We start from the raw sequence: 26,434 nt of genomic DNA, 5'->3' as shown, positions 1-26,434 counted from the left end.
GGAATTCTTCACAGAAGATGTCAGTAATATCAACTGCCTCTGCTTACTACAGGTAGTCCTTGACTTACAACCATTGGGACTAGAATTTCCATTGCCGAGCAAGGCATTTAAATGAGTTCAGCCTGTCCTCAGGTACCTGTATCAACTCTGTCACCTTCTTCTGAACCCGTTTGGGAAGCATGAAACTTCCTTAAGCCTCCAGGTTGCATTTGGCCTACAACGTATAGTACAAACAGAACAAAGGTTATGTGGGGGTAGGAGGAAAACAGATAGAAGAGTCAAAATCAAAACATAACCAAAATGGTATCATGTATTATGTATGCTTTACAACAATATAATTAAAACACACAAACATAATTAGTTATTGACATTATTTAATAAGTCTGTGCAGTGATTAGACTCATAAGGGAAAAAATGATTTGGCGTGCTTGGAGGCTACACCTGCCAGTAGGTACTTTAAAATGCTGTGTCTTTGATGTCCCTCTTCTTAGACAGGAAGAATAAAGAAGGTATCACTCAAGGGGAAGGCAATAGAAAATATGAGTTTCTGTGAAAATGCCATCAAATGTGGATTTGCTGAATATGTCTAATTTTTCTTCATCCGATCCTTCTAGTTTGTAGTCTGGTTTTAAATTTCCCAGCTATCAGTTTAAAGAGATATGTCGGACACATTCCAGTCTGGAAAATATCCTGCACTGGAGTACATTTGATGTGCAAGGATGAACTCTATAACCAGAACATTTCCAAGCCCAATAGGGTGTCTATTTTGAACTTCAAAGTCTGAAATGAACTGAGGCCAAAGTACTTGAAAAATCCTCTCTGCCTATTATCAGCCTGCTGAAATAGGCTTAGGGAACTATCTCAAAATCTCTTTTGTTTAGTTGCTTTTAGCTGCAGTTAATGGATTTACAGAGATTTTTTCTTAGGCTATCCACTGTATGTTTACAAGTTTTAAGAGTTGTTAGAAAGTTTTGCTTCTTTACACTACCATGCTGCTTGTAACTTTCATGTTTGAGGAGGGGGTTGGGTGGGCAGCCTTTTTTGCTTGTTTGGCTTTCCTTCAGGACATCTCCCCTGAAGCTTTTGCATTCAATACTGACAAAACTGTAGCTTCAATCTTAAATGGTAACTAGCAGTCGGTGACATGCCTGTGGTTGTATGATACAGCTTTTCATAAATGATTGTCAATAAAAAAAGAATAAAGACTGGGAATCCCGGAAGATATCAGGATGGGGACAATAACTGTTATTAAGTCATTTCTCATTTGTATTTTCCTAATTAATTTTCTGAAAATAGAAAAAGTTAGATCTGATAGCAGAAAATCATTCTCCAGTCATTGTAATGATTGATAATTCCCCACTTGGGAAAAACATAGGTCCATTAGAAGTTCCAGACCTTCAGCATTTTACTGTAGCTAAAATTTACAGTATCTGTTTCAAACTGTCAAGTTCTACAGGTAGTCTTCAATTTACAACCATTTGTTTAGTGACTGTTCGAATTTACAATACACTAAAAAAAGTACCCTATGACTTTTTCACATTTACGACTGTTGCAGCATTCCCACGGTCACATGATCAAAATTCAGATGCTTGGCAACTGGCTCGTATTTATGGTGGTTGCAGTGTCCTGGGGGTCATCTGATGATCACCTTTTGCAACCTTCTAGCAAGCAAAGTCAATGGGGAAGCCAGCTTCACTTAACAACTGTATTACTAACTTACCAACTGCAGTGATTCACTTAACAACTGTGACAAGAAAGGTCATAAAATGGAGCAAAAACTCACATAACAACTGCTTTGCTCAGCAATAGAAATTTGGGGCTCATCTGTCAAGGACTACCTGTACTAAGCCCTATTATTTCTCTTTGCCAATCCAGCCCACGTTACTCAAAGTCATGTAATGTATTTTATTACTCTATTAATTAAATGCAGTAAGTTATAAAGAATAAAAACAGATTAAAAACCACAGGGTGTATATTTATGGTAGATACATCTTAATATATAAAAATTACAATTTCAGTAAAGAGTAGCTAAATTTCATTAAAATCATCCATATTTAATATATGTCAAAAAGAAATTGGTTCATCTGTTGTTAATAAAACCAACTCTGTAAACCACTGAGTAATTGGAGCCATATATTTATCCATCCAATGTTAGATAAGTGTGATAGATAATATTTCTTTGTCAGATGTCAATCTCCATACAATAGAGGTATGGCAAAGGGAAGATGAACAGTTGAGAATATTAAAACTCCATCCTTACAGTTCAGTTAATACAAGTAATAACTTTTCCCCCAGAAAGATAAACTATAGTCAATTGTACAAACCTGTGTTTACAGTATTAATCTCATTGATTTCCAGTTGCAAGATGATTTACTCCTACACTGATCAATAAGCCTGAAATATTATTTTCGTTGCAGAAGATGTAGTTTAAACTTCATTGAAGTTTTTGGTATTAATGTTAATATCTTTTCCTATTGCCAAATGCTTTTTCAAGATCCCAAGGATATAACTGCTATTTCTATATAACTCCTTATTTCTATTCAAATTAATCAAATCTACCATGTTGAATATTGTCTGATCAGTGTCTGTTTTTTAAAAAGCTAACTTAATCATTTTTAATTACCAAAGGTATAACTTTTTGCAATCTATTTGCTGAAATAACTATTTGGACATTAATCAAGAAATAAACTGATAATTGTAAGTTAAAATATGAGGTTAGTTAGATGGGAATAACTGTAATATAAGCGTTATTAAATTATAACACAGCTTCTCCCATTTTCTTTCTTCCCTTCAAGGATGTCTGATTCTCCAAGGACAAATTTCTTGTAGTTTTCTTGGCAAGGTTTTCTAAAAGTAGTTTGCCATTGCCTTCTTCCTAGGGCTAATTACTAATTGCAGGTGATCAATTTTGGTTAAAAAAGCCTCTGTATCCTCATGAGATTGTCGGGCTGACTGTACAGATTTTAGAATTTATGTCTCTAAATGAATTGTAACTTATTTTATCCCTTATTAACTCTAATAATTTAATAGCTGTAATAATTCTTTTCTTTTTTAAACAATTTGCGAAGATTTGGTCAGGTTTTCCATTATTTCTCAAATACATTTAATGTAAACATCAAAACAGATCCAGACCTTTGTGATAAGGGATTATTTCACTATAATCTAATATTTTGCATCTCTCTGTTTAAACTATTATTAGGACACGTAGCCATCTGTGCTCAGAGTTCTACCTTATTTTTCAAACTGTAGGCTGCTCCTGGTTAATCCTTTTTACAAATGTGCATGATCTCCATTAACACACCTACTTGTGGGGAAGATATTGAAGGCAATTACTGAGAGAACATATTCTGTCCACTACGGCTACAAAATATAATTCTATAAACTTTGCTGAGGATAAGTCCCATCAATCTAAATAGCACTCAGTTATAAGGAGACAACATCTCATTTTGCTATATGCATATTTAATTGATGTGTCATCAAGTAGGTGTCAACACTTGGAAAAAATTTGTTCACGATTGTCCCTAACCTGGTTTTTCTACTTTGTTGCTGGTCATTCTCTTCTTCCATTTCATTCTCCCCTTCCCAGTAATATAGCCTTCTTAAAAAGCTACATCTTTGCACAATGTGTCCAAAGTAGGATAATTTGAAGGTAGTCATTTGTGCCCGAGTAAGACCTATAGGTTGATTTCTTTGGTGATCCATTTCTGTTTTCTTGGCTGTTCACAGTATTCCTAGAAATTTTCTCGAGCACCAAAAGGATTATCATACTTCAGTGACAACAGCAAAAGCCCCCATTCATACTGTGTAGGTGAAGACAATTAAATAGCTCGGTATTTGCATCAAAAGAAACACCCATCTTTGTTTTAACACATTTTCTCCACAGAAGTTAAAAGATCATGCAGTCTTCCTGTCCTGTTGGTTTTGAATTTTAAATGTGTTCCTGCAAATAAAAAATGGAAGCCAATTAAATTCAGATTATTCAGACCCGATTATTCATTGGTAACATTCCTAACCTGGATAAAAGCACCCACTGTGAAGGTGAGAAGAAAGAAAACAGAATGTGCATCCCAAATCAAACTTTTCAGTATAGTGTAGCTTATAAACAAACATCTAAATCAGAGGTGTTCAACCTTGGCAACTTTAAGACTTGTGGACTTCACCTCCCACAATCTCCACGCATGGCTACTGGAAATTCTGGGAATCAACAGGAATGCTGATTTACCACCAGCCTATCAAGTACTTACCAGTAGAAGGCGAGGGCTGGGCAGCACAAACAAACAACAGCTAATGACTTAAAAGCCAGCCATCAACACACCCCAATCAATATTTAAAAAGCCACATACAACAGGCACCATAAACAGCACACACTCTGCTAGAGAGAAGTTCCCTGAAGATGGCCTCCAGCACAAGTCCGAAAGCTCAGACTTCAAAACCTCTGGTGGGTCCCAGTGATGGACACAGATTGAACCTCCAACATTATCCTGGGAATGAAGGATATTCACCTTCATTCATGACAAATCTTAAAGTTGCCAAGGTTGGACACCTCTGATCTAAATGGTCCCAAAAATCAAATAGGTTTTCTGAGTGGCAATCTTGATGCTGGGCTGTGGTTCTCCCATATTACCAACATCAGGGGTCTTCAAGCTTGGCCCTTTTATGACTTGTGGACTTCAACTCCCAGAATTTTATGACTTGTGGACTTCAACTCCCAACATGTCATAAAAGGCCCAAGTTTGAAGACCCCTGCCCAACATGGACTCTTAGTGAGGAAGATGCAAATGAGAAAATATCCTTAACAATCTAGCTACCTCAGATTTTGTATTTATATACATTTTCTCTTTGTAGAGACATTTCATAAGGCAGCTGGTTATTTGTAATTAATCAGTAATATTTAACAAAAGCAAACCCTGGAGCTGTATGCCACAAACCTATTTATAAATCAAATTTGTTTTTATATTAGTTCATGTTGCTATTCCAGTAATTTCGTATCCCAGGGGTACGAAATAGGTTTGTGACATACTCATCGGGAAAGCTGAAAATGCCTTATATGGAGCTCGTTATTAAAATATCCAGGATTTCTATACGATTTCCAGTAGAAAACTAAACATTTAATTCAAAATAGGCAACTCGCGCCCTTCAGCTTACGAGGCACCTTTGCAATCATTTCACGCGGCCCTTCGCCCGATGTGACACCACCCTCCAGGCTAAAAAAAGAAAAAAGAAAAAAAAAGAAACAAATCAGGACTGACAGCTGGGATTGGAGGAGGTCGCAGCCAACCAGCGACCACCTGGTTCCGGCTGAGCGCGGAGAATGGTATAAAAGCGGCAAGATGGTTGTGGAGATGTTTGCCGCCTTTCCCGCGGGAGTTTTCTCGCTCCTCGCTTTTGCCGCTTGCTTTCTCTCCATTTCTCTCCGCCTTTCCTGGAGTGGTTTTGCACGCTTGTCGGTGACAGAGTCATTATAGAGTATTATTCCTTTAAGGGAGCGATGAACGAGCCCGCCCCGCCCGATTTCACCTTTTCCTTCTTGAATGTTAACGACCTTGTGGCAGGCGCCGCGAGCACCGGCTTAGTGGGGAGGAAGGGGCTCTGAGCCCTCGGGGGGGGGTGTAGGTGACCGTGCGGGTGTAAGAGGCGGATGCGCGATTCCCTTACCTCCGTCAAATCGTAGGAGTCGAGGACTCTCTTGTTCCTCAGTTTCAACAATTTTTTCTTTTAAAGAAGAGCTATGGGTATTACGTCCTTAAGCAAGGCCTATCTTTCTTGCCGTCTGCCTTCCTGTGATGCAGGGTAGATGCAGGTGCCGCTTTCCCGTTGGTGTTGGGTTGCAGTCAAAGGGAAGCCTCAATGCTGCTGAGGAGCCCCGCGTGGAGAAAGGAGTAACCAGATTTCCTGCGGAGCGTTTCCCGCCTTTTTTTGTTTGTGTGTTGGGGGGGAGGGCTGCTTCGCGGTCCTTGACCGCAGCCCACTTGCTAGATTTTCCATTTATCCTCTAGAAGAGGTAAATGGGTGGCAGCTTTTAAGGAATGTGAAACATGGCATAAGGAGAATAAATAAATAATAAATTTATTTACAAATACATAATTTATATAAATAAATATAAATTTATATAAATATATATTTATATACATTTATATAAATATATATTTATAAATAAAATAAATACAAACAAACATGGCACAAGGCTTTTTCTATACTGATGGAAGAGAATATATGGAGCTCAGGGTTGAACTGTGAAGTCCTTGATATTCTTCAAGATTGGTAGTTTCTTTCCATACTGTTAGGTCTGTGAACTTTTAACTTTGATTTATTACTGCAATAATATGTTTTACATAAGATTAAAAACAAAAATGCAATTGTATTCAGTCGCTCTCATGCACCATTGGGGAGAAAATGATGGCCTCAAATGCATTTCTGAAGTATTTCTACAGGTTTTGATTCTCCAAAAATGTTGTAACAAGGGGGATTCTTTGGATATTTGGGGAATAAATTGTTCCAAAGAAGGACAGCCATTACCAGGAAGCCTTGAATGGTAATTCTCTGACACTGAATTTCTTTAGCAAACTTCTCTCAGATTTCACTGGATGAGCAGGTTCAACTTTGGAAAGGTAGTGGGGAAGCATACAGGCCCCTTGCTTTGTAGGGCACTAAAGAGGACAACCAGTACTGTTAATGGATGGACATTGATATACTCATAATGCATGCTCTAGCAGTGGTGGCGAACCTATGGCATGTGTGCCAGAAGCGGCATTCAGAGCCCTCTCTGTTGGCACGCACGCCACCGCCACTAGCAGGAGCCCTGCCCAGCACAAAGGAGGTGAAGCGGCCGACTAGCAAACTCGAGTAGAGGTGGTAGACCAGAGGTTACCAACGATTGTTGATTATGGACTGGAAGAAAAGGGAGGGGAAGCATTTTACATGTGCGCATGTGCTCATGGGGCCGTGAGCATGCACGCACTGCAAATGGGGTGGAGCTAGTGCCTGCGTGATACTAGCCATGCCCCATTCTTGCATGGTGCAGCACCTTGTATTTGCATCCCGTGGTGTGGTGGTGGCCATTTTTGCGCTTTGCAGTACGGTGGTCCATTTTTGCGCCCCCGGTTTTTGCGTGCCAGAGGCGGCACTCAGAGACCCCTCCCTGCCCCCCTGAGGGCACCACAATACTGATGTGGCCCTGGTACTTTGATTGCGGTTTGGGTTGCGGTTTGGGCACTCGGTCTCTAAAAGATTCGCCATCACTGCTCTAGCATTAAGGCTTCCAGGTGGTTTTCAAGAGCATCCTCATGCAAAGTGTATTGCAATAATCTCTGACTGACTGGCTGAGCAAATCCTCTTGATCCTGGGAAAGTAGAAGCTGGTGCACAAGATTCAATTGTGCAAAAGTTCACCTGGCTACAACTTCAATTTGCTGAAAATAGGAACTATGAGTCCAAAAGGATTCCATTGATGGGAGCAAACTGCGGTGCAGAGAGTGGTGAGGATAGCCGAAAAGATCATTGGCAGCTCCCTCCCTTCCAGGACATAGCACAGAAGCGTTGCTTGAGCAGGTTCCGTAAGATTATCTGGGACACTACACATCCTCTTCATGACCTGTTTTCCTTGTTACCTTCTGGGAGGAGGCCTCGTGGTATCCGTAGCAGAACATCCAGATTCAGCCAGAGTTTCATTCCATGCAGCATTAACCTTGTGAACGCTCAAGCTTCCTCCTTCCGTTCTATATTCAAGATGGACAGTATTTAATATTTATTTGCTATGTATATGTAGGGATGTGGGTCTATACATATGTTGTTCATAGTATGTTTAGGTGTGCGTCATGTATGTGTTTCACTTTGAGAGCGGGCAACTAAATTTTATTTTTGATGTGTGCCATTGTGCCCACAGTAAAAAAAATGACAATAAAGGTTATCTTATCTTATGACTATACCCAACCAGGCTTCTATCTAATAGCATCTATGCCTTATACAGTAGTCCTAGCATCTTTCAGGCACTGCATCAAGACCCCAATACATCTCTTAACAGCCTAAGGTGGAGATAATTAACTGAACATTGCCAGCATACTAATGTTACCTCATCTTAGGACATTGATGTAGATGCTAAATAGTAAAGGGGAAAGGACAAAACCCCGAAGATTTAAAATATCTATGGCAGAAACTAATGATTCTAGGTGAGCAAGCTAGTGGAGAAAGAGCACAGAGAAGATAACTGCTGTATTAACAGATGCTGAAAGTTCAATCCTGAGAGAGTTAGGGCACTATCCATAATGAAAGATGCCAAGACTACTGAGACACTAATTATGAAGACCCTCAATGTTTTTAGTCAACACTTGGGAGGAAGTGTTTGAGTTATTTAATCATGAAGCAGTTATCCTTTAAACGTGTATTTACTTTTCCAAGTTTGCCTCACTTGATTTGCATAGCTAGGAGAAACGCAAGAGCTCACATTCAATTAAGTATAAAAACTCCCAATCCTTCATATTTCTGCTGGTTCTTTGGTTTCTTTTCTGGGTTGATTTAAAATATTGGTTGTTAAATGGCATAGGACCTATTTATTTGAGGGACTGTTTTCCATAGTATCTGACCAATCTTGCAAGTGGATTGCTGTGCTTTTAGTTGCTTAGATTAAACCAGGGGTCCCCAACCCCCAGTCTGTGGACCAGTACCAGGCCACTCAAACAAGCAAAGCCACATCCATGAGATGCAGGCCGCACACAAAACCACACCCCCTCCAGTCTGCAGAAAAACTTCTCTCCATGGAACCGGCCCTTGGTGCCCAAAAGGTTGGGGACTTCTGGCTTAAACTATCATATTTTGAGACTCTGGAAATGCACCTTTTCTGTTGTAACAGCACCTGCCCTCTAGAATGAATTCTCTCTCCTTCCCAGATTTGGATAGTCCCCACCCTGCTTTTATTTAGAAGAGCCATGAACACCTAGCTCTTCATCCAGGCCTTTGGTAAGGCAGAGTGAGAGTCTTCACTTCATTCCATCTGGTCTGTCATTCTTGCCATCTTTTATCTTTGTTTATCCTCAAATGATTAGGTCCTTTGTCACCCAGACTGTCGGGAGTCAGGAAATATAGACGTTTTAACAAATTATGATTACATAAAACCACTCAGTGTCGCTAATAATTTGGATTGCATTTGCAATTAGGATGATGACATCCGACTCCTTGGCCAATTGGTAACAACAATATTAACTTTCCATTTATGCCTAAGCAATATTTAAAGCAATTTTTTTTAACTCTTAAGGTGAATTCTAGTCTATATTAATAAGAAATGTAGTTGCATTGTTTTGTTTACTGGAATAAATTCCTGGAAGTTTATAGGCATTATGTTTACTGCAAACAGAGTGGCCTTCTTACCCAAATCAGTTATTTGCTGATTTTCCATAAGTCTGATTTGCATCATTATTAGAGATTGCAGCTTGCATAAAATAACATGAGCATGTTTATGGTAAAACTGGGCTTTGTTTGGACTTGTAACATAGAGTAAAACTGGATATTAGCCAAACCTGATTGGTTTTGTCTTTATTGTTACGGAGCAATGTTGTATGCAGCATAGATACCGGTATGATTAAGACTAGTAACCTAGTGCAGGATTCTTTGTCTTGCTATATTAAGCAAGACATCAGAGTCTTGATTGAGCAAAGCCATATTGGATAGCAGAGGTCAACATTTTGATCCTCCCTGGTGATGTCTATGTCATTTGAAAAATTATACCTTATGATTTGATGGATGAAATAAAAGAAAGGAATATACATACCGGTATATTATGTATTTGTGAAAGGATATAGCATCTGACTAGCAGAGGTCTACTCTTATGGAGGTATAAGCTTAATAATGAATGAAAGGGCTGGAATAATATGGAAGTCAGTAAGTTTCTCTGTAGAATGAACTCTCTCACCCAAGAAGTAAATCCATGTCTCTCCTGGGTCTTTGGGGCAGCTAGAAAGAGGATGTGCAAGCTAGATTTGATGTCTGCATTCAGAATGTAGAGGAATTTCATTCCAAGCAGATGGGCCTTGTTTTCTCTTACAATGGAGTTAATGGGTTACACTTTGCTGATATTGGGAAGAAGCTTCTTAGAAAAGGTAGCCCAATCTTATGCAGTGAGCAACATAGACACAGATTCAGCAGCTGTAATAATGCTTTATTGATTTCAACATTTGAGAAAAAAATCAACTGCATGTTCAATCACTCATACCACTTACATGCCTCCTGCTTGTAGCTGAATTAACCAGCTCAATCTGGGTTAAAGGGTGAAGAGGAGGACAGCTTTATAATTCAGATGGAAGGTGCGGAGTAGTCCAAAAGGAACGGTACAGATTCTCTCTGTATTTTTACACACCAGAATATATTATGTTACACCTCAGCTTTTTTTTTAATCTGTTAGGTTAAACCTGATTTGCTGCATGGCAGGTAACTGTTGTTCTTATCTCTGGTCTCTGATCTTGATGAATTGTATGAGTGCACAACTAACATGTGCTCAGCTCGAGACCCCATTCTTCCATTCCCAGGTAGTGATAACATTCTGAGATTATTATTTTGCCTTTTACTTTAACTATCACACTTGCAATCTCTGGCTGCTTAGCAATTGTAGTTCAAGTGGAAAAATGGAAAGTATATAGACCAAAGACATCTGGGTTTAGTTATCACCTCATTTCCTCCCCTTTTCCCCCCAGCTGCTTTTTGTATTTTGATTCAGGCTACATCATCATACATTTTGAATGCAGACATCAAATCTAGCTTGAACCTTCTATTCATGGTAAGTTTTTTGCACCTTTTCCCACTGGAAAGAAATTCAACTTAACCTATTAAGTGTGAGGAAAAAAATCCACTGTGCTGCATTCATTCGTTATTGTGCCCAACAATTTTGAACTCGTTCCAAGAACTGTAGTAAGCCAAGAACTAAAGCTCAAAGCGCATTTTGTCCACTCCAGCACCATAAGTTGATTAGTACTGAAATTACCTTGTCCAGCTGAGAGCTTATGTGAAAAGAGTAGAATGTCATTTTTCTATAATTTTGATATACATTGCTGAGCAATGCCGTGTTTTATATAAAGACAGTATAGAGAAGTTGCGATATATAATAGAAGATACCTATTTGCCTATCCATAATGTTACTTATGATGATGAAAACAACATGCAGTGCTTTTCTTCCTATAAGAAACTAAACTAGCTTTTTGTTCCTTTATACTTCAGAATGCATCCAACTACTAAGCAGGTCTGCATGTCACAATCTGTTAACCTTGAAGTGCTATAGAATTCTTCGGTCTGCTGCAAGATACTAATCCAGCTTTTGTACTGAAAATTGTCACTGACAGTGGAATACAGTGTGACAGAGGAGTGAACCTGGAGTTTGCATGTAGTATTTTTACTGACCTCACCATGGCGTTGTGGCCGAAGAAGTCTTTCTGTATGACAAAAGGTAGCAAAACTAGAATCTTGGCAAGTTGTTTAGATTTATATAATGGACCAACATTTCTGACTCTGGGCAATATATCTGTATCTATATCTATCTATCTATCTATCTATCTATCTATCTATCTATCTATCTATCTATCTATCTATCTATCTATCTATCTATCTATATAAATTTATATCAATATATATATCAAGGTTAAAAAAAAATAGAAGACTATAATTGTAAATAAAATACCATACAAAATTAAAGCAAAATCCGTAAGTAACAGAAAATTGGGTCAACCAAAAACACGTTCAATTTTCAAAGATGGACTCATATATTATCCTAACCTAATACTTGGGGGAAACTACTCAGTGTTTAAAACTTTCAGGAAGGCTAACGGTTGGCACCATCCAAGTATTAGGAATGGGCGGGGAGGAATCTATCTTAAAGGGCAGCAGCTGCCACAGGAAAGGCATTCTTTCAGGTGATATTGTATCGAAGTGGGGATCTGGAACATGTCCATCCTGTGGGGTGGACAGAGATAGGTAATCTGGCAAATAACCTGTCTTTGGGCCATGTAGGGCTTTGTAGGTGACAATCAGTATGTTGAGTTGCGATGAAAAGCCTTTTAGAAGTTCATAAAATAATGGTGTTACATAGTCACAACCTGGTGTACTCATGACTATCTGCATTGCCACATTATACACCAATTGCAGCTGAAGCCAGTTCTTTGCCATCTTAGGCCCTCATAGCTGGCCGGGGAATTCTGGGAGTTGAAGTCCAGACATTTTAAAATTGCCAAGCTTGAAAACTTCTGCACCAGACACTAGAAAACAGCTCTGATAGCATCACTTGGTTGGCAAAGGGCAAATATGTACAATCAAGTATTAACTGGTATTTCAATGCATGTAAATCCAACACATGAAGATTCAACTTCATATGGATGCTTAAGAAAAGGTGTGAGCCTCAAGCATCCCAAAAAACAGGGATCCAGGCTAGACTTTACTGCCAACTTCAATTCCTCTCTGGAGGAATTGACTGGAACCAATTTTTCCAGAGGAAAAATATGGTGCCTCCCATTCTAAACCGCTCCAGTTTGGTCCAGAAGGATGCCATAACTGATGTATCAAAAATCACTGAGAAATCAAGGGAGGCCAGGATTGATGTACTGCCCCATCTCAAGCCCCCCTAGGCCATCAACAGGTGAGACCAATACCACCTAACTATTATATCTTGGTCTGAACCCAGACTAAAAGGAGCTGAATAATCCATTTCCTCCAGGATATGATATATATCTCTTTCTCCTTGATTAAAGCATTTCCCCCCCTTAAAACCATACATTAATTTAAAAAACAATGATAATTAAGTCATTTAGCTCGGTAACGTAGGGGATATCTGTGAATTAGCCATTTCATTTCTTGATAGGAAATACCATTACCTATCAGGACCGCTGATAGGACAGCTCTTTTGGTGCCATCTGGGTGTCCCTCGTGATATCTTTGTTTTGTACCCCAGTCTGTCTGCTGGAAATGTCAGCTTCTCCTCTGTAATATCCCTTCTAGTCACAAGTATAAAACCATCCCTTAACCAGCAATTCAACAGTCTGCTAAAAAATCTGTTGGATGATTCCTATCACTCTAGTTCCTGCTCTGACCTCAATAACTTACTTAGTGTTCTAACTTACATTTTCACTTCCTTTTTCTTCTATTGTCTATCATTCTCTTTTGCTGGAGTCTGACAAAATATTTCTTCAGATGGTGTACTTCAGCTTCTCAATGGACAGATGCACCTCTATACATTATCTTTTATGTGATGTATCCATTCTTACTACATAAGTTTCACTTCCTGCTTTTTTGGTTTATCTGCTGGTTTATTCCTTAAAGCACAGGCACGTATTGGCCTTCTACTGGCACTGAATCTATTGCTTAGGTCTGCTCCAGTTTGGTTTTTGTTGATTAAGGAAGCCAAATGATGAATCCCTATCTAACTGATCCTAGGATTTTGGTCTGCCATATAAGCCCTATATTTTGGCATCAGATAAATATGTTTATAAAATAAGATAAAACTTTTGCTTCATAAATATATAATGGCAATGAACATTTGTAATAGTGCCTCAATAAACTGGGATCTGTCAGCTAGGATCACAATAAATGGGCTATCACAGAATTGTGGACTGGAAGGCATTTCAATTTGGTCTCCTTTCCTAGCATCCTTGATTCATTAATAATATTTCTATGTATCAGCCTTCTTTGAGATGCAGCAGGTGGAATATAAACTGATTAAATGAATGCGATAATACATTTTTTAAAAAATTATAAAGGACAAGCATGAGTCATACAAACTATTTTCACACAAAGATGATAAAAAGAGAACAAATAACAAACTTGGATGGGCACCCTTTGGCTACAGAGCTTTCTCGTGGAGCCATTTTGAAGCAAGAATGTACAAAACCTCCCTAAAATTAACTTACTGTAATTTACAAATTAAAGAACTGTCCAAAAGCAGGAGAAGTAGACTGAATTTCTGTTTCTCCTATCATATGCTCTGTTTATTTTTCATCCTTTCCTTGTTCTTAGCAGGCCTAGCCTTACCTGCAAATATTAGTGCCTCAGTTTTTCCACTCTGAGGGAGCTGGTTGTTACTTGCTGTAATTTGGTTATGGTAGGACAAGCCTACTGAAGTTATCCTCATAGCTCCAACTTCTGTTGCTGTTCTAGTGAATTCCTGGTAAAATGAAAAGCACTGATGTGAAAAGTAGTATTGTTGTTACTACTAATCATATAACACAGTTCTGTATATGGTAGAATGGACATCATAGACAGAGAATACAAATATAACATGCAGAAGTATGGGTGTTAAAATGGCATTTTTCAATTTTGGCTAAATCAGCGGTTCTCAACCTTTTTATACGGCGACCCCCGGTCACATGGATGCGCCGCGCATGTGCGCCGCACCACCCCATGCGCGGTGCACATGCGCGGTGGCGCCCCATGCGCGGTGCACATGTGCGGCGCTGCCCCCATGCGCAGCGCCGGCCCCTGAGGGGGGAAAATGGCGGATCGCATCGTTTGGCGACCCCCGTAAAATGGTCGTTCGACCCCAAATGGGGTCGCGACCCATAGGTTGAGAACCGCTGGGCTAAATGGTTAATTACATGAACAACATGCTTTTATTATATGATGATTGGGTTGGGATTTAAAAGAGGCCTATGGATAATGTAGGATAATTCTGGAGGAAATCCTTGTAAATTATTAGAATAGCATTGTTGCAATGTGGCTCTCCTTTATAAACCTTTGGGCAGCTTTTTTTTTATTAATAAGTTTTATAAAAATTACAGTATAACCCACCCAGCCCCCCCTCCCTCCCCAACTTCCCAGAGCTTACAAATATGATAATCATAATCTAACTAACATTAACCAACTATATAAATAACCAAGTCCATAATGCACTTTAACTCCCCTTTAACATAAATATAAACAAATTGAAAATAAACATAATAATGAAAACATAAACAAGTTAATATCCTAATTGTTAAACAATACAATCCCCAAATTGTTAAACAATACTAATACTAATATTAATAATATCATAATAATACTCTAAAATTCACTCATAGGCTAAATGAAACTTTTTAGTCCCATATTTATTCTGAATATAATTTATCCATCTTCTCCAAACCGAAGTGTATCTTTCTTGTGATGATCCTTCAAGTAAGCAGAAATCTTAGCCATTTCTGCTAAATTTGACACTTTAAGCGTCTATTCTTTTATAGTAGGCAAACAATCCTTCTTCCAATATTGACCTTCGGGCAGCTTCTTAAGCAAAAAGTTGGTGGAAGAAAGTGAGGGAGGGGAGGAGTGCCTTTGCAATCCACCTGTTTCCTTCATAAAAGCTGGCAGGAAATAAGTTCCTTGGAAAACTCCAATTAATACTTTAAAAGTCATCTTTGGCAGCCAGGATATCCACTCATACATGTATGGCTTTCATCTGGCGTGCACACATCAAAAAAGTAAACATTAGCAATCCTGTAAGAGAAGACGGTGTGTCATGTCACTTTTGTATGCAAAAGGAGCCATTCACCAAGATTCTCGATGGACCAATTGCTCTGCAAAGTTGTTCTTCAATATTGTTATTTGATACCAACTGGGAGAAAACTTTTTCAGTCATCTTGGCCAGATCCTTCTGCCTGATATGTCTAAAGTTGGTAGACTAGTTTCAATAGATGTTAGTCAAGAAATTCTGAGGCTTCTGGGGGCACAACCAATGGCTCTTAATATTTACTCAGTTCATCCCAGCCCCTAGACTACTTTTAAGAGCCCTAACTACCACTTTACAAAGGTAGGGCAGCCAGAGTCCAATCTAGAGAATACACCTTGCCTTGAGTATTTCATCCTTGCACTGGTGAGGCCTAGGCTGGGTGACTGTAATGTACTGCACACATGGGTCTGTGCTTAAAGCATCTCAGACACTCCACTAGTTCAGCCAATTGAGTGTGGAGGCGAGGCATTTAGTTTATAGGACACCAATATTGTAATAGCCACATTTCTTACTAAGTTTTTTTAAAATCCCAAAGGGTTAACTTTAAACTTCAAAGCCTTAAATAGGTTGGAACCAAGTTACTTGAAGGAATATTGTCACCTGACCAGATTTTAAGATGGGCCTCTTTTCATTTATTCATTGCGGTGAGCAGGGCGGATTGGCAAATATAATGGAGGTGGCCTTTGTGTGGGCTATTGTATGGGATCAAGTTGACTCCATTGTTACAGGCTTTAGGTCAGTGGTTCTTAACCTTTTTGAACGAATCGCCCCCTTGAGCGAATGAGGAAGTTGTCATCGCCTCTCTCCCCCAACATAACCCCTCAATCACAACATAGGAAATAATTCTTCAATTTATGCAAATACTTTTTTTGTTTTCTTTACAATTGTCATCAGGACATATCGATGCAAATAATTTATTTCTAGTCTTTTTCCCATATCTCCCATATTCTGGCCAATAGCGCACCACTGTATGGGTAGAGGCTGCTGCGCAACGCGCATGAAGATGCGTATTCACATATGTACGGCGTTCTGTACTGAAGCTAGCTGGAGGAACATTTGAAAACAATTCAATCCACTAATAGCGAGCGATCTGATGTTTTTGTACGACAGATATACAGCCATTCACTGTACGAAAAAGTCTCAAAAGTGTCCCAAAAACTTCTTGCTCCATCGCCCCCATATTGCCCCCTTTTCGTTCCTTCGCCCCCGTGTCGCCCCTTTTCGTTCCATTGCCCCCCTGAAAAATGAAATCGCCCCCTGGGGGGCAATATCGCCCAGGTTAAGAACCACTGCTTTAGGTAACCATCTGAAGAACTCTTGTTAGATCATTTCTTAAGCGTACTCTTGATTTTTACCTGTCATTACTGTATGAGTTTACATTTTAGTTTTATCTGCAGTGGGTCCTTCTTACTGTTCCTTCTATTTATTTATTTGAAGGAATCTGTTATGTTAGCTTTTTTCTATGAGCCTAAATAAATCAAACTAATTTTTTTAGACCGTAGAGTGAACTTTTATAAGCTTCAACTATTGCTGGGAAGTATATCTTTACATTTCCATGCCTGCAACATTTTATTCCTGGATTCCCATTGTTTGAGGGTGGCGGTGGAACAGCCTTTTGGGGGGCGTTCTGTTCAGTTCACAATGCTGGCAAAACTGTAGCTTCATTCTTAATGGTGGCTAGCAATCATTGACATCCCTGGTGCTAAGCAGTGAATCTGTTCCACAAATCCTTGCCAATAAAAAGGGATAAAGACTCCAGTACGCATTGGGAGTATTGGAGATGTCAAGCCTGGAACAGCTGCTATTATTAAGTCATTTCTCATCAGTAATCTGCTAATTAACCTTCTGAAAATAGAAACATTTTTGCTTAGTGGGAAATAATTTTTCAGTCATTGTAATGACTGAGAATTCCCCACTCGGGAACAAGATTGACATCATTACAAATTTCAATCATTCAGTGTTTAATTGTAGCACAGTATTTCAAGTTGTAAGCTTCTCTTGAGTAATATTATTTGCCTTTCGCCAATCTAAGCCACTTGACATATGTGCATAGTGTGACCTCCATAAACTGAACTATACATGTGGAAGACATTCACGGCAAAGCTAACTGAAATGTATTCTATGTATGCTCATCAGTGTTATATTGCAATTACAATTCTGTATGCGTTGTTGGGTATAAGACTCTTCAACCTGAAAGCTACTTATTAAAAGGAGGTAAATACTTATTATATGTCAATTTAATTATTTACTGTATTAATGGCAGTTTGGTATAGTTATTAAGGCATCAGGCTACACACCAGGAGACTGTGAGTTCTAGTCCCACCTTAGGCTCAAAGCCAGCTGAGTGACCTTGGGCAAGTCAGTTTCTCTCAGTCATAGGAAGGAAGTAATGACAAACCACTTCTAAAAAACCTTGCCAAGAAAACTGCAAGGATCCTGTCCAGGCAGTCTCCAAGAACCACACATAATTGAACAGAAGGGGAAAAAAAATATCTCCAAGCAGATCAAAGTACCATTGTTCTTCCTGCAATGTTGATTTTATCACTTTTAAAATTTAATTTTAATTGTTGCAAATCACAAATAGCAATCACTTTGAGTTCATGTGACCTGATAAGCCACTGGAAACCTTCCAAAAAACTGGTAGAAAAATCATGCAAATGATTAGGTGAGTTTTGTACTTGTGTGTTGATATGAATCTACTAATCTTCCAACACAGGCTCTTAATGAAACCATTACAAAAGAGAAAAAGGTATCATTACAGTGACTACAAGCATCAGATTTTGAATATATAATTTATACAGCTCCCCTTTGAAGAATTCTGGCATTCAGCCTCAATACATACTAATTCATTACCTGTAATTTAACTTAAAATCTGAAAGATAGTTGAAGTTTAGGTAGAGAAAAGTACTATAATTGTATTTGGCAATGCTTTGTTTATAAATGAAATGCATTCTTATGTTGTGTATCTGTGTGATACTTCAGTTGTCTCATAATTTCTAATGCTGCTCATACAAATGACCAAAGATGGAACAAGATCATTTGGTCTATGTAATCCAGTATCTTCTACTCTGCTTGCAAGCAGCTTTGTATGCTTTTGAGTAGGGACATCTTCCATCATCTTGGCTACCGAAATGTGCTCAACATGGGGCTGCCTCTGAGAAGTATGAGAATCTTCAATTGGTTCAAAATGTGATGACCCATGTGATTTTGTGCATTTGCACATGTATCACACCTCTCATGGCTGCCAATTTGCTTCCAGATCCAATTCAAGGTGCTGGTTGTCATCTTTAAAGCCCTCCCTGGCCTGGGGCCAGATTATTTGAAGGACTATTTTTCCCCCAGTTATATCTACCCAATCCACTAAAGCAGGGAGGCAAGGGATGTTATAGGTCTCCTCTCCTAAGGAGATCCATGTAGTGGAGCGAAGAAGGCCTTCTCTGTGTTGGCTCCCTCCCTGTGAAACATTATTTCTACAGAAATAAAATTGGCCCCCACTTGACATTTTTTTGAAAGGCCCTAAAGACATGGTTTTGCCAGCCGGCCTGAGGACTCCAGGATGATATAGAGCCCATCAAGTAATTGGATGTTGTTGCTAGAGGGGCGAGAGGTGGGGTTTTATTGGGTCTTGTATTGGGTTTTTCTGAAAGCTGCCTGGGTCCACAATGAGTTAGATGGGCAGCCATATAAATTTTCTTAATAAAAGATCATCTAATCTCAGTATTTAACTTCAGAGGTTGCCTGGACCTTTGGTTTATATGCAATGGTTGCACTAACATGAAACATACACATACATTATGCAAGAGCTCAGTTTAGACCTTATGTGCCATGTTTCATAATTTTTGATGCTTGGGTAAGAAAGAACAAGACATACGGGAGGAAAGGCTTTCCCACCATTTACATTAGACTGTTGTCATCTATTAACAAGCCATGACAAAATCAAAATGATGACTTATGTCTTGGTATCATGTTATATAGTTTGTCTTATGAAGTCTCAAGTACATGGAGTATTTGTACACATGCCATCTTTTACTCCCCTTTGGACTCTGGTGCTTCAACTCCACCACACAACCATCAGGAATTACTCTACTATAGGCAGCCATTGATGGAAAGAACTTTCCCTTTTGATTTAACTAGATTGCAAAGAGTGAACTTAGGACCTTCGACATGTAAAAATGTGCTGGGCTCAAACAATTAGTAATGCTAATGTCTTGGGTTTGCTCCTTGCCCATGTTGCTTTCGACAAACATGGGAAGGAAGGGTGCAGTGCATGTATTTATTTTTTTTTGTATTACAAATTTTGCTAGTTTATTGAAATATAAAATACAAAGACAAATTTAAAAATTACAAAGTAGGGGAGGAAAGAGGAAAAAGTTGGTAAAAGAGTTGACTTCCAACTCTTTTTAGCGCAGTAGAATAAGGTAAAAACATACAACCTCAACTTTTTTACTTTCACATAGTAATATATACTAGTCATTTCTATAACAACAACTAATCTATCTAATCAGCAAAAACCAAAATCAAAGTTTCATTTTTTCCACCTCAAGCACAGAGTCCAGAAGTGGTTTCCAAATAAAAGCAAGTTAGTTGTCTTCTTTAATTAAAGCAGTCAATTTAGATAACACCATCAGCTTTTACAGCCAGTTCTCCATTGTGCAATGCCTGTATTTCTCATGTCAGTCCAAAAAAGGTCTGATGATCTAAAGCATATGGGAGAAAATGGGGATTTCTGATGTAACAAGAGCTTACAGGATGCACTGCACTAAGCAATTTCATATCCCCAGGACCTGAATCAATCTGGTCCTGGGGATATGAAGTCATTGTTTGAAGACTGGATGTCGAAGACGTAGATCACCTTTGTGCATATGGAAGAATGTGTGTCCAAGATTAGCATTCCTCTATCAGATGACTGCCTTGTAGCTTAGCAGTTTTATACATTTTAGATTCATGGTATGAATCTCAAAAGTGAAAAAGACAAAACATTTATTTTCTCTTTCGTTTATAGGAGTTATACAGGATCTAAACTGAATTCTTCCATGTGATCCTATTGTTTTCCTTTGTTTTCATTTATAGCAACTAGTTCTGGAGCATCTCTCTTGACAGACAGAATAATTTATGAACTGTCTTTTAAATTCCCTTTCCTCTTAATTATTCATACAATCTGTAATTATTTTTGTGCTCTTGACAAACAGGATAGTCTTTTTAAGTCATAGCAAATATGAAGGATGGCCTAGGATCCTTTAAGACTTCCTCCTGGGAGATATATGGCTGGCCACATCTGTGACCACATCTTTAAAGAAGGTTTTAAAAACTCATCTGTTCTCTAGATTTTAATTGAAAAAATTTATTGTATTTGCTGATGACAGGCATGCCAGGGTTGTGTTTTATTGCAACAGGCTGCACTTGAAACTGTTTACAATTAATATAACAGAACTAGTTTTATGGCCTTACCTGCCCTGAAAAGATGCTGATCTTGAAAATAAATTTAAAATAAGCACAGCATAAAATAAAAATATACCTAACAGGGAGATTTGCAGTCAGATTGCTTCATTTGAAATAACACATAAGGATGATGTTTTAATTGTCTAAGTCACAAAAACAGTTTGCTACTGAATATGCAAAACAAAGATGTGTATATCACCCCAGCAATAAGAGACAAGTCTCAACGCAAATAAAACATATCCCTGTCCATCTCCCTATTTTTCACATTATGCAGGAAACAAACAGATTAAATACTTATGGCTGCTTGACCATATATTCTTTAATCTGGGACACAGCTTTGATCGAACTGATAAATATTTAAGCGAAGCTATAAAAGACTAAAACAGAAGATGTTGAGACTCTAGAGGGAGTACAGAGAAGAACAACAAAGATGATTAGGGGACTGGAGGCTAAAACATATAAGGAATGGTTGCTGGAATTGGGTAGTTTAATGAAGAGAAGGATGAGGGGGGACATGATAGCAGTGTTCCAATATCTTAGGGCCTGCCACAAAGAAGAGGGAGTCAAGCTATTCTCCAAAGCGCCTGAAGACAGGACAAGAAGCAACGGGTGGAAACTAATCAAGGAGAGAAGAACGAAGCAACCTAGAACTAAGGAGAAACTTCCTGACAGTAAGAACAATTAACCAATGGAACAACCTGCCTCCAGAACCGGTGAATGCTCCAACACTGGAAGTTTTTAAGAAGAGACTGGACAGCCATTTATCTGAAATGGTATAGGGTTGTATGTTATTTCAAAATAATTATGTTAAGACTTGGAATGAAATTTAAAAGACATGCTAAGATGGGAGAAACCACAATTGTCACTGTTGGGGAGAATCTCTGTGGTAAAAACGGGTGTTTGTATGGCAAGGAAAAATGCTACAAGTTAAATACAAGATATACAAGATACAAAGAAAGAGGAGAACTGGGTTTACCTGATCTGAAATTCAATTTTACAGCCCATTGTCTGGTTTGGATAAAAAGATGGATATTGCTAAGAAATAAAAGACTATTAGAATTAGAAGAACATAACTAGGTTAATTATAGCTATATTTCAAATGTCCAATTTATTTACATTCCTCCTTTATTTTTACAAATAACTCAAGGCAGCAAACATCAACACACATTCTTCCTCCTATTTTCCCTACAACAACAACCTTGTGAGGTGAGAGTGACTGTCCCAAAGTCATACAGTTGACTTTCATGGCTAAGGCAGAACTAGAACTCACGACCTCCTGCCTGCTAACCACTAAACCAAAGTGCCTCTCGTGTAATCTAATACTTATAGGATCCAGAATGAAAACTCCTGCACAAATATAATAATTATAGTGCATTTTATTTTAGAACTTTCAAACAATCATTAAACCCCTTCCTTTACAAGAATGTTTGAGGGACCATCATTAATAGCATATAGAACATTAATTATTCATACATACTTCCCTAACAGATCATAGCAGTTTTGCTTCTTTCATGTGTGGAAAGAGTTAAGTGCATAATGTTAAAAAGGTTCTGTTTCTGTATTTTTTATGCCTCATCATCTTTCCACAGTTGGATGTAGGAATTCAGGAAGCAAAGTGAAAAATAATTATACATTTCGCAGATGATGCAATGTTTTTCCCTGTTAAATTTCCAAAATGTTTCCTCTGCCCAACAAGTCCATCTTGTTCTTTGTCAATTTCATCTTCTATGAGCTGCAAAAAGGTTTCATTAAACATCTAAAAGAAAAGATGGATCATTCACAATGCCAAATTATATTTTAAAAACCCTCAACTTCTGTAGACTAGGAACAAGGAAAATTTTCAGCCCTGATGTTTCAGCATGTCAGTTCAGAGATTTTGCATGATGGATGTTGACAGCTCTCTCTCAACACATACACATATACAAAGGTTACCTTTGTTAGGGTGAAAGCATACCAACAATTAATATCACATGCTTTGCCTCCAACTGAACAATTGCTTTGTAAGGTGGAAGGAATACTATAGATTACTTGAGGGACACAGGGTTGTTTTGCTTAAAATACTTAATTTGATTTCTATAGCCGCTCATCTCAACAAATGTCTCTGGATGGCATACAGGTAGTCCTTATAACCATTTGTTCACTGACTGCTTGAAGTTACAACACCCCCATGGTCCTGTGATCAAAATTTGGGTAGTTGGCAACCGGCATGTATTTATGACAGTTGCACTGTCACCATTTGTAACCTTCCCAGCTAGTTTCCAACAAGCAAAGTCAATGGGGGAAGCAAGATTCACTTAATGACTGCAGGATCCATTTAACAACTACAGTGATTCACTTAACAACTGTGGCAAAAAGATTGTAAAAGGGTGCAAAATTCACATAACTGCCTTGCTTAGCAGTGGAAGTTTTGGGCTCAGTTATGGTTGTAAGACAAGGACTCCCTGTACATTCTAAAATATATATATAAAAAGAAGCAATTAAAACCATACAAAGTAAATATCTATGGTACAATAAACACAACTAATAACAACCAAGTTGCATGCGTAGCATACTTATAGATAATTTCTAAAATGGCTTAAGAATTTATAAGCATCCTGAGGTCAGGATTAGCAATATTTGCTTTCCTTTCTATGTTGCTTCATCTATTGCCATAGATGTTAATGCATGCGAGAAATGGTGCCGTTAATACATTTGGGGCCCCAGGTCTGAGCGTATAATCATGAAAGTTCAGTAGGGTCAGGGTCATCCCGATCTCTGAAGGGAGAATATCCAGAGGCAGGGGCTATGGCAGAGAAGGCACGTCTCCTGGTTCCCAGCAGCCAACATTTCTTAGAGGACAGGGCCTACAACATGTCCAAGCTATCAGACTGAATTGGACAGGTAGAAACAACTGGGAGAAGATGGTCCCTTAGGTAACCTGGCCCCAAGACACGAAGGGCTTAGAAAGCTCAATTAAAACTTATGAATCGTGCACCGTTCTTCTTGGCAATGCCCCAACTGCAGGCCATGCCCGTACTATGTTCATTAAGAAAATACTTTGTTTATGCATCTAATTGTTAGTTACACCAAATTGGCTCTGCATTTAATGCTAATATCTAATTGCTAGCATTATTCTGCAAATGGAAAACTTTTATATTATTTTCTCTATATTGTCCCCAAGAGAATTTGTGTCTTCATAGAATTGGAACAAAAGTCTAAACAAGCCACAAGATAACACCGTTTCCTGCCCCTCTCCACAACATGTACTCTTATGTAAGAATGTTGTTGCAGTACCATCCTATGAAATGTAAAAGTCTGGTCTGAAAAAACCTTCCCCAATGTTTCTTTCATTACTCTTATAATTTGGTGAAGTTTTTCTGTTTTTACCCAAATTACTTTCACATACAGTACAGAAATTAGCAAGTTAATGAAGCAACATAGAAAGGAAAGCAAATATTGCTAATCCTGACCTCAGGATGCTTATAAATTCTTAAGCCATTTTAGAAATTATCTATAAGTATGCTATGCATGCAACTTTGTTGTTATTAGTTGTGTTTATTGTACCACCAGATGCCATTGGGGGGAAATTCAGTTAAAAAGAATTTTGCACTTTAGGCATTGATATGCCAATAGCTGCTTTACTGATCACATCTAATTACTGGCTATAAACAAGGAAGTATAAAGTTATCTATAAACACAATCAAGACACAGCAGAGGAGGTGACTGGTTATTCTTGAATCTTTGAAGATTTTTAACTCTGTCTTTCATATATTACAGGTTTATTGAAGTACACTGGCCCTGTAGCTCTAGCATAAAATATGTGCGCAAGTATAATATGCTTCTAATTCAGAATAAAGAGAGTACAGCGGAATTTAATTCCACCTAATATGCAAAGGTCAAAATCACTTCAAATTTTAATTTTGTCCTTTTCTATATGTCTTTTAAAAACCCAATGGTTCTATTATATGCCTTAGAAGTAAGACACTAACAATTCAGTGTAAGGAACATTTTTATATACTTTTCAACCTTTCAACAAGTTCTAAATCTACCAACAAAAAATACAGTGACTGTGTTTAAATGATACACTAAACTATAGTTTGATTAGCCATGGTTCACTACATGAGCCACAATTAAATTCACACAGTGCACTACCGGTAGAACAATCCATGGTTTTCAGACATGGCTGGGTTCATAACAATTTGCTGACTGACAAACCTTAGAGAACAATTAACCAGTGGAATGATTTGTCTCCAGAACTTCTGTGTGTTCCACTACTGGAAATTTTTAAGAGATTGGAAAGCCATTTGTCTCGAATAGTATAAGGTCTACTGCTTAAGTAGGGGGTTGGACTAGAAGACCTCCAAGATCCCTTCCAACTGTTACTCTGTAAATCACAATTTGGAATAGCATATCACTCAGCTAGTGGAGTACAGGATAAATGTCTGCCATTCTGTCTGCAAGGAAGCAGCTGCAAAATTCCACCAAAAAGGAGGGGAAATTTTGCAATTTTCCATCACAGCATTTTTCTCCTGAATTTCAGGTCCATGCTTAATCCATAAGGACCTGAATTGCTGAAATCTATAGGTGACAATCAATGGCGTATCATATCTAGATATCTCCAGAATCTTACTCCGGAGTTGTCCAAAATAGAACAATCCTAGGTCTTTTTCCAGATCTAAGCTGAATTCAAGAGATTTACTAGCACCAGAAGCCGCCTTTTAATTTTAACGATTCAATTGCTAACTGACACTGACTTTTAAGTAGACCACTTCTAAGTAAGAAGACCCAAGATCTGCAGTAAGGTCGCCATGGCATTTTTTAAAGAGGGATTTCGCCCGACGATTCTCTTCGGAGAAAATGCCCCGCGGCATCGCGCTCTTGCGTAGCAGCAATCCTGTGCAATACTTACCTGGAAGTAAAACAAGGCGGGTTGGAAATCGCTTCCTTGAAAACCCGCTTTGGATCATCTAACGCTGGCGCCTATGCCAACATTAACACCAGCGGCATGTATATAGTAAGATCATGCCCTGAATGCCATCATGCACAGCCCCACAAAGAGCCGAGAGCCTCAAACAGCGTGCAGGCGAGGTGGCAGATCAAAGACTTCACCTGCGTGCCTCCTCCTCCTCCTCAGCAGCTGGTCCAGAGAGGCGGCGGCGGCGCTGGTTCGGCCGAGGGAGCGAGCGCAGGCAGCAACGCAGCGTCTGGTTGCCGGGCGAAACGCTCTCAGCTGCGGCGGCAGGTTGCGTGGATCAGGAAATTAGGGCAGCCGGTTGGGATTGGAGGCGCTCGCGAGCCAACCAGAGGCCGCCCAGGCGTCCGTGAGTCACCGGCGGCAGCGGCGCGCAAGGAGAGCGGCGCGGGGAGGCTGGTATAAGAGCGCCGCCGAGCTGCCCTCCCCTTTGTGTACGTTCTTCGGCTCTTCCTCACCGGCACGACCGGTGTGTGCGTGCGCGGGTGCACGCGTGCCGCCCTGCCTGGCACCTCCTGGATTTCTACTCCCCCCCCCACACGCCGCCCGCACCTTCCCCCCCCCCAGCCGCGCGCGCTTTTGCCTGGGACTGGAATTGCCTCC

The 26,434-nt window shown here is 39.1% G+C and overlaps 1 long non-coding RNA gene across 2 annotated transcripts; it reads right to left on the bottom strand.

The window, feature by feature from the left end:
* Nucleotides 1–1,891: 1,891 nt before the first annotated feature.
* On the bottom strand, nucleotides 1,892–26,296 carry LOC120317680. 2 transcript variants are annotated; one of them, XR_005559297.1, is made up of 3 exons: nucleotides 25,969–26,296; nucleotides 13,995–14,127; nucleotides 1,892–3,940 (listed from the first exon to the last, which is right to left on the bottom strand). It is a non-coding gene; the product is annotated as an uncharacterized LOC120317680 (long non-coding RNA). The 2 variants fall into 2 exon arrangements; XR_005559296.1 differs by having other exon boundaries at nucleotides 25,769–26,290.
* Nucleotides 26,297–26,434: the final 138 nt, after the last annotated feature.

This window comes from Crotalus tigris, unplaced genomic scaffold, assembly GCF_016545835.1.
Source record: "Crotalus tigris isolate CLP2741 ecotype Arizona unplaced genomic scaffold, ASM1654583v1 scf7180000019762.1414395, whole genome shotgun sequence".
Classification (NCBI taxonomy): Eukaryota; Metazoa; Chordata; class Lepidosauria; order Squamata; family Viperidae; genus Crotalus; species Crotalus tigris.
This window is presented reverse-complemented; position numbering and strand designations above follow the sequence as displayed.